The following is a 9,929-nucleotide window of genomic DNA, read 5'->3' on the forward strand; positions in this document are numbered from 1 at the left end:
TTAATTTCTCTTAAGTCACTGTGTCTCTAGTATCTTATTATGGCAGCCCTAGCAAATGAATGCTTAATTTTACAATGAGCAAGGAATCCAGAGATAGTACAGAGAGTAGGATGCTTTGCCATGCACGAAGTCGATCTAGGGTCAATCCACATCTCATATGGTTCCCTGTGCCCTGCTAGAAGTGATCCCTGAGCTCAGAGCCAGGAGAAAGCCCTGAGTAACTGGGAGTGTGGTCCAAAAATAAAACCAAATAATCACCCCCCCCCAAAAAAAAAAGGGTTTTTTTCCCTCATACCTGAGCTTACTTAATTTTACAAGTGTATTTGAGTAGCAGGTATTAGGGTAGCACTTTCATTTCATTGTGACCTAAAGTCACACTGTTTAGGACAGCTGGAGCTTTGGCATGGGTCAGACTTTGACTTAACAGTCTTTCCAATACGCTTTTTCCTATTGGCAGAGTGTGCGCCACAGAAGGCATTTGTTTTTCTGCCTTCCAGCCATTCAGAGGCAGGTTAATTTGTGCCTCCTACTATGGCTGGAGTGATAACACAGCGGTAGGGTGTTTGCCTTGCACATAGCCGACCTGGGTTCGATTCCTCCGTCCCTCTGGGAGAGCCCGGCAAGCTACCAAGAGTATCTTACTCGCACGGCAGAGCCTGGCAAGCTACCTGTGGCATATTTGATATGCCAAAAACAGTAACAACAAGTTTCACAATGGAGACAATTCTGGTGCCCGCTCGAGCAAATTGATGAGCAACAGGATGACAATGACAGTGACTATGACCAGTGATTCGCTCCTGCTTCCACCATGGATTGGTAGCAAAAATGGTGACAAAATGGATCCTAATAGCTATTTAATGGTGATTTCTTATTTTCTCAGTACACTCTGCCAAAATAAATGAGTCAAGAGCTTTCAGACAGTTTTTTTTTTTTTTCCTGGTGGGAAACAATAACCAGCCCCACTTCTAATGTCAAGTTCAGGTGAGTCTGAACTAGGTGACACCAAAATTCCCGATGCTGTGCCTGGCCTCTGAAGGGACCTGCCTTGTTTGCAGCCTCCATGTAGGAAAGGGAATGTGCTAAGCTGGCTTCTAAGGTTGAAGACTCCACTTTCAGCCTTCACCACCTACTGGCAGGAGACTTGAATAGGAAAGCAGGCTCATCTGGGTTTGTTTTCAACTCATTTCAAAATAGTCTTTTCTTTTCCTGAAAATATTGATTGAAAAGTTGATATCAAAATAGCTAGACTAGCAGATTCCATTGGTTTAGTTTCTTTTTCAGATTGGAGGGGCAGAAGTGCATTTTAGGGGCAGAAGTGCAACCAGATTTTTAGATGATTTTCTTATTTAGTGCACCAACAGCCAAAACTGATATCAGAATACAGAAAAGAAAGGGAAAGTCACATTCAGAATCCTCCCGCCCTATTTTTCCCTCTTTGGTGTTCTTTCTGCTCTTAACCACATGCACATTTGGGAGGCAAAAATGAGATTTTATATTATCACTGAAAGGATCATAAGCATTTTTCTAAGCCACTACATAATCCTCATGATTATATTGTCTTAATAGCCCACGAATATCCCTCAAAGTCAGGAACCATCATTTGAACAACCATTCTTAGTCACTGAAGTTGCTTCCAATTTTTTGCTTCAGGTGAGGCATTCCCTGCAAATTGCAGAAAGGCAGCAGGCTCTCGAGTTAACTGGAGTTTTCTGCTCTCAGGCAGAGGTTTAGTTTGTAGCTGGTTCCCAAATTGGGTCCCTGAGTCATTTACCCTCTGTGTTTTCAGGCTGCTTCTCATCTCAGTGCCCGCTGAGTCACTGTGGTTTCCCTGAAAAGCAGGGAAACCAGGGTGGGAAGATGGACAGATCACAGCTTGACCTCCTGGACATCTCCTAGCTCAGTCTTTTCTCCCACATAATCAGTCACCATGGCTGTAGGCATCAGGTCTCCTGAGAACTGATACCCAGGAGACTCCAGTTCTAGCCACTGATTCCAGAAGCAAGGGCAGAAGAGAAAAGGTAGATTTTGCTCATTTCATCAAGCTGCATTAAGCTCACCCAGCTTTCTGCTCCTCTGAAACTTTTGCTGCAGAAGCTGAAGTCCCAACTCTAACAAAACCCATGCTCAGCCATCTACATCCTGCCCACACCAGGAACTTTTACTTGCTCTTGGAAGTCCTTCTTCTGCGACTTCTTACCTGATCCTTTGGGAAAAGCACCCTTAGATGAGAATAGCTAACAGTGTAGAAAATAAAAATAAGCAGGAAGCAGCAGATATTCTCATAGCATTTATAGTTAGTTCCGTTTGGAGAAGATTTAAAATGAAAACATACTAATGCAGTCACAGTAGGCCAATTTGTTGCCTCTTGGTTGTTGCATTGACCACGCCCTCTAAGAATGAGTAGAGTTTGGGAGTGTGGTGGTCAGGAAGAAACTCATGGAATCTTCATTTTCTTCATTTTCTTCATGATCAGCCTCAGAATCACTTAAGGCCTGCCTTGACTAGTAATAATAGAAGCAGTCAACGCTGACAAGAATGCTCCTACAGAAAATACTTCTTTGGGGCCAAAATGATAGTATAGTTGGTAAGGCACTTTGTCATACATGGGGCTGATCGGGTTCAATCCCTGCCATCCCATATGGTCCCCTGAGTACCAACAGGAGTAGAGCCAGAAGTGACCCCTGAGCACCACCATGTGTGCCCCAATCTACCACCAACCCTACCAAAGCAAACAAACAGAAAAGTACACAGAAAATACTTATTTCTTCTTTGTCGATGGATATTCTTGCTAAATAAGACTTAAAAGAAGTTCTATTTATAGGGTATAAACTGGTACTCAATGTTTAGCTTACACTATTTCCCACAATAGCTCTAAAAAGAAAGAATGATTCTTGGCCCCATTTCATATGAGAAACATAAAGCTTAGAAGAATCAAGAAATGAATTCCAAGTCACAGAGGAGGTAAGTGGTGTTAGTGAAGACTCAGATTCAGGTCAGACGGACTCAAGTGTACAAATACCGTGCTTTTCCAGCCTGACTATGACAGAGGAGTAAGAGAAGTAACTAAACTTGTTTATACATTTTGCTGAGACATTGATTTACATCCCTGTAACTCTTTGTGTGTGTGGGGGGGGTGGGGAGTTGGTATAGGTAGGGGGAGAGTAGGTGGGTAGGAGGGTGGCACTCTTTCCCAGTGTACTGGGTGTCACTTACAGTGACATTTACACTTACAGTGTCCTAACTCTTGAATGAGTTAAGGAGGTTATTTCCTTTTTTTTTTTTTTGCTTTTTGGGTCACACCTGGCTCTGCACAGGGGTTGCTCCTGGCTCTGCACTCAGGAATCAGTCCTGGCGATGCTCAAGGGACCATATGGGATGCTAGGAATCGAACACAGGTCGGCTGTGTGCAAGGCAAACGCCCTACCCGCTGTGCTATTGCTCCAGCCCCAAGGAGGTTATTTCTTTTGAGGTTATTTCTCTTCCCCCAAAGCCTCATGGAAAGTGAATCTATAAAGATCATTTTTCTCTAAAATTGCAATTTCTTCTAATAGAAAAAGAGAATCCCACTTTGAGCTAAATTTGTGTTCCTTAGAACTAAGACTAAATTCTCCAGATCTTTCATTAATTAAGCGTGTTCGTGTGACTAGGTTCTGGGTGACAGAAAAAGCAAGAGTGATGGGTACGGCTTCCTGGAACTACAGCCCTCTTGCCCATCCTCTTTCCCAGTGGGGGAGCAAGCACAGCGAGGGTCAAGATATGACCAAGGTCACAAATGGCAGGAACCTGGGTTCCCCTGTCGTGTGTACTCTGAGGACTCCATGGAATTTTGAGGTGACCAATCACAAGACTTTTGCATGAAAGATCCAGAGAAACAATTACAAGGCTTAAGTTGTTTGCCTTACATGTGGCCAACCGTGGTCTCTTGAGCATATCGAGGTGTGACCCCAAAATAAAAACAAAAACATTTTTACATGAAAAAGAAACAAATATCTAAAAACATCAGATTTCCTGAAGGCACTCTTGTTTGGGGTTTTCTGTCCTTTAAATCAAACCTAATCCTAATTAACATAGTGGTAGAGCCAGAATTGAAACCAGTTTGACTCCACACTGAGACTCTGGAACAAGTTATTTCTACCGCCAGAGTCTGTGCCCAGGTTGATTTGCCTTATTATGACCTGTGTCTTCCACTTCCTTGATCTGGAAAGCAATTCAATAAATATTTATCAAATGACAGGCACTATACTAGGGCCACAACCAAAAATCTAAATTCAAAAAAGACTTAGTCAGTGCCCTTGAGGAGTTGACAGTCTGTCTTGGAAAACAGATGGCTAAGCAAATAAATAAAACACAATACTGTGAGTGCTGTAACAGGCACAACTTGGAGCTTGAGAATGCAGAGGCAGGACTGGGTGCCTGTGGGTCTGGGGAGGTTGAAGCATAACCAATGACCTCACAGGCTTAATGGCTGCACGAACAGAAGAGGTGTACTTGGTCCTCACTCACTACAATACTCCCCTACTGGCTTCCAGGGCCTCCTTTCTACATACACATGGTACTCAGTCTCCCTGGAATTTTAAACTCTATCTTTTCAGCATTGGAGAAACTACAGCCTCTTGGGAATTGATATTACTTGCAGCTCTCCCACACAACCATGAAGAGAAAAGTGTAAGTGGGACCCCTTCAGGCCAACCTCTTCTTAGAATCAGGGGAAAAACAGCCATGGGGAAGCAAAAGACCCCAGCAGCAAGATTCCCTGGTACAGCACTAAAAGCCAGAACAGATTCTGTCCGTAATTACTTTCTGCTTGGAAATGGTGTTTCCAGTGTGACCTTTGTACCTGCAATTCTAATGGAAGAGCTGCTGTCACTGTTAATAAAGACCAGGCTGGACTCTCTGTGATTGAAGCCAATTAGAATTACCCAGAGAGGGCAGCCAGGGCAGCCTCGCTGCAAATGAGGGCAGCTGATGTGTTGGCATTGGCTTATTTGCCCAACAACAAGGCAATGGGAAAAAGCCAAGTTGCCTCCTTTCAGCTCTCCCATTGCCTCCTCTAACCCCACTCAACTCTTCCATGAGTACCTGCTTTAAATCAAAGCAATGAGAGCTATGGAGGGGAAAAAGGAGTTTCTCTGGACTAATGAGGCCAAGTCACATTTTCCCTCACTGGGTAATTTATTAAGCAACTTACTATGTGCAGGGGTGGGTCTAAGAACATATTATACAGAAGACACAGAGAGACAAATCTACCATGAAGTTAAGGAAACTTAAGCCTAGGTTCTGAAAGGTTCACACAGTCACAGTCACATGTTTTTTGCAGATGTTACAAAAATAACCACATGAAGTTCAGTACCCTATTTCTCAGCTCTCCAGCTTCTGACAGTTTCCCTTGCTGGAGGGTGGCACAGGCGTGGCCACGGAACTTATGGGATGGAGCTAAGAGAAAATGAGGCTGGGAACAGAAGTGGGGTTGTGTTGAATGGGATGTATTTAGGTGGTTTGCAGTCACTGTCGTGTATAAGTTTTTTATAGTCATCTCAGCTTTCAGAAACCATTCTTCTGCCCCCTTGCAGCTCACCTGTCCTTGTGGTCAGAGAATCAAGGCCAAAGATTGTATCGGGTCAGAAAGCGTCCTGTGGAACGTGGCCCAGGAAGTGGGTAGTGGACGAGAAGGAGGGTTGAATTGTATAAAGCTAGTTGTTGGGAAATCCTCCTCACCATCTCATACAAAACGCTAACTGAAGAAGTCAATTCTGACTGACATCTAGTCCCATATGCTATATACTGATGCAACTGGATAGTCTATTTTTTTGTTTAGATTGGAACAATGCCAAATAGGAATTATGAGAATTCCTGTTTGTAGGATAAAAATTATACAAATAGCAAGTGGATTGGGTTGTGAATTAAATCCTGAATGCATCTCAATCATCATTAAAAAAATTTATTATGCCAGAGGGAATACTTAATTTCCTTTCCTTTCTCTATAGAAAGTATTATAAAGAGATTATCATATGAAGAAGCCATAAAAGAATGAAAAAGGAAAAAAGATTACAGCAATAGGCTAGGCAGCTAACAAAAGCATTATATTATTTTTCCATATTTTGTGGTATTTGTGGTACTCTTTAGCTTTAAACATTCTATCACGATCACGATCACGAAATCCCATTAATCTTCAATTTCTCGAGTGGGCTCAGTAACCTCTCATTTCATCCTTTCCCTGAGATCTTAGAAGTCTATCTCGACTCGGCCCTCCCAACAATGTCGATGTCAGATGTCGCACTGGGGGCTCTTTCAGGGTCAGGGGAATGAGATCCAGCTTATTACTGGATTTAGCATATGAATACACCATGGGAAGCTTGCAAGGCTGTCCCATGTGGGCAGCAAACTCTCAGAAGCCCGCCATCTTCTCCCAGAGGGAGAAGCAGGCTACAGGATATCTCGCAGCCGCGCGCTTCTGAGAGCTTGCTTTTAAGTCTCTCTCTGGATGTTGGCCGTTGATGGGATTATACACACCTGGGTTCCTCTGCCAGTACCTTCATGATGAAGCCTGTCCGAACGAACGTGTGGAGAGGGGCCTCGAGCATGGCTGTAGCTAGGTTCCGGTGGTCTTCGGCTGCCGGGAGCTCTGCTCCGGGTGGGGAGGAAAGCTGGAGCCCATCCCCTCTGAGGGGCCCCGGGGAAGACAGCCAGGCGTGTGGGCAAGAGACTCTCTACAGATTAAACATTCTATAATCTGTTGTAATTTCTTAATCTAAATGTAATTTTTTAAATCTCATATCTAATTATCCTTTTCTGATTTTGTGTTTTTCTTAGAGAGGATCCTCCAATGTTACTTTGATTTAAAACTTTTTAAAATTAGGAAAAAGAAAGTGGACACTCCAGACTTTCAAAATATCAGGGTCCACAAAACCTTGATTTGGTTATGGAACAACCAGTCCTTTATTCCTTGTCATACTCTGTTGTGTTTGTCATTGTTGTTTGGTGTCTGTGGGGGGGGCTACACATCTGGCAGTATTCAGCACTTATTATTGGCTCAGAGCTTAGTGATCACATCTGGCAGGCTCAGGGGACCATATGGGTTGCCAGGAATTGAATCCAGGTTGGTCATGTGCAAGGAAAATGGCCATGTCCAACTCACTGTACTATCATTCTGGCCCTCTTTGTCATACTCTGGATGAAGAATCCTATTTCCCTCCCTCAGCACATGTGTGATCAGTACCCACTGCCCACCAGCTGGGATGGGTACTGGGTGGTAAATAAAATCCACCTGGCACCTTCCTGGGTGGAGCCAATGATATCAAATAAACAAGATCATACAGGAGGCTAGAGTAAGAAGGGAAGGCTTCCTACTGGAGACAATATCTAGTCTTAGATGCAAAAGAGAAGAGTTAGCCAGATGAAGACTAAAAGGAGAATATGTCAAGTAGAAATAACAGTGGGAAGCAAGACTCTGAGGTTGGAATAACTCGGTTTGCAGGTATTCAGTAAATATCTATTGAATTAAGTTTTTAAGTAAATATGATGATCCGGGCAGGGCCACTGTTCTGTGGGAGCACATAGATGAAGCACTGAACCCTTACTAAGGATAGTCTGGAATTAAGGAATGGAGGGAAAGAAAAAGTTAGTGAAATCAGAATTGACTTTCAGGAAGAGAAATAGCATGTACAAGGGCCCTAGGATCAGAGACAGATCAGGAACAGAGATGTTGTCAAAGACGGCATCTTCCCACGTTGCTGCAATAGTGCCAAAGAGCTCCCAGTTGGTGGTCATTCTGGGAGTTGCTTACCACTACCCAGCCACCACCACGCTACAAGTTGCTCTCCGGAAACTTGGGCCAAACCTCACGCACGAGTGAAGCCCCGAAAAGCCAGGTAAACAGAACTTTGTGACCTTGAGCTCTAGGTTCAACGAGACCTGGAAACAAGATCCTCTGTCTGCTTCCTCCAATCTCCAGCATCTCACTATTACTAAATTCTTTATTTGTAGGATTTATCTATTTCATGAAATTTTAAACTGTATCAATCTAGAATTATTTATATTATTAATTTTTTAGATTTTTTTATTTTATTAATTCTTTTATTGATTCACCATGTGGAAAGTTACAAAGCTTTCAGGTTAAAGTCTCAGTTATACAATGCTCAAACACCCATCCCTTCACAATGCACATATTCCACCACCAAGAATCATGATATACCTCCCCCCTTCTCCCCACCTCCCCAGTCCCCCACCCCGCATGTGTAACTGGTAAATTTCACTTTACTTTCACTTTACTTTGATTACATTCAATATTTAAACAAAAAATTCACTATTATTGATTTGGAGTTTCTCCCCCCTAAAGTCGATCTGCTGAAAAGAAAGCATTTGGTAATTTGTTTTCCATTGCTGAGAATGAAGAGATATGAGGTCAGGAGGCCGCACCAGCAGCAGCATAGTTTTGGATTTCTGTATTTTAGTATTTTAGTAACTAAGTCCAGAGAAATGTCTGCCAGGAATCGCAACATTGTAAGCTTGTACCTCTCAGCTACTTTATATTCCACATATGAGTGCGATCTTTCTATGTCTGTCTCTTTCTTTCTGACTCATTTCACTCAGCATGATACTTTCCATGTTGATCCACTTATATGTAAATTTCATGACTTCATGTTTTCTGACAACTACGTAGTATTCCATTGTGTAAATATACCAGAGTTTCTTTAGCCAATCATCTGTTTTCGGGCACTCTGGTTTTTTCCATATTGTGGCTATAGTAAACAGAGCGGCAATGAACATGGAAATGCAGATGTCATCTCTACTATACCTTTTTGCCTCTCCGGGATATATTCCCAGGAGTGGTATTGCTGGGTCAAATGGGAGCTCAATTTCTAACTTTTTGAGAATTGTCCATATTGTTTTCCAAAAGGGCTGAACCATTCGGCATTCCCACCAGCAGTGAAGGAGAGTCCCTTTCTCCCCACATCCACGCCAACACCGGTTGCTTTTGTTCTTTGGGATGTGGGCCAGTCTCTGTGGTGTGAGATGATATCTCATTGTTGTTTTGATCTGCATCTCCCTGATAATTAGTGATGTTGAACATTTTCTCATGTGCCTCTCAGCCATTCGGATTTCTTCTTTGGAAAAGTTTCTGTTCATTTCATCACCCCATTTTTTGATCGGGTTGGCAGTTTTCTTCTTGTGGAGTTCAACCAGTGCATTGTATATCCTTATTATCAACCCTTTATCGGATGGGTACTGCATAAATATCCTTTCCCATTCTGTAGATTGTCTTTGTATTTTGGTCACTGTTTCTTTTGAGTTGCAGAAGCTTCTTAGTTTGAGATAGTCCCATTTATTTATCTTTGTTTTTACTTGCTTGGCCAGTGGCGTGTCAGCTTTGAAGATACCTTTGGCTTCAATGTTGTGGAGGGTTTTGCCGACCTTATCTTCAATGTACCTTAGGGATTCTGGTCTGATGTTGAGGTCTTTAATCCATTTTGATCTGATTTTTGTACATGGTGATAGATGGAGGTCTAAGCCCATTTTTTTGCATGTAGCCGTCCAGTTTTGCCAGCACAATTTGTTAAACATGCTTTCCTTGCTCCACTTCACATTTCTTGCTCCCTTATCAAAGATTAGATGATCATATATTTGGGGATGTATGTCAGAGTATTCAACCCTATTCCATTGGTCAGCAGCTCTGCCTTTGTTCCAATACCATGCTGTTTTAATGACAACCGCTTTGTAGTAGAGTTGGAAGTTGGGGAGGTTGATTCCTCTCATTTTCTTTTTCCCAAGGATTGCTTTAGCTATTCGTGGGGGCTTATTGTTCCATATGAATTTCAGGAGCGCTTGCTCCATTTCTTTGAAGAATGTCAAGGGTATTCCTATAGGGATCGCATTGAATTTGTACAATGCTTTGGGGAGAATTGCCATTTTGACGATATTAATTCTCCCAA

This window comes from Sorex araneus, chromosome 5 (genome assembly GCF_027595985.1).
Source record: "Sorex araneus isolate mSorAra2 chromosome 5, mSorAra2.pri, whole genome shotgun sequence".
NCBI lineage: Eukaryota > Metazoa > Chordata > Mammalia > Eulipotyphla > Soricidae > Sorex > Sorex araneus.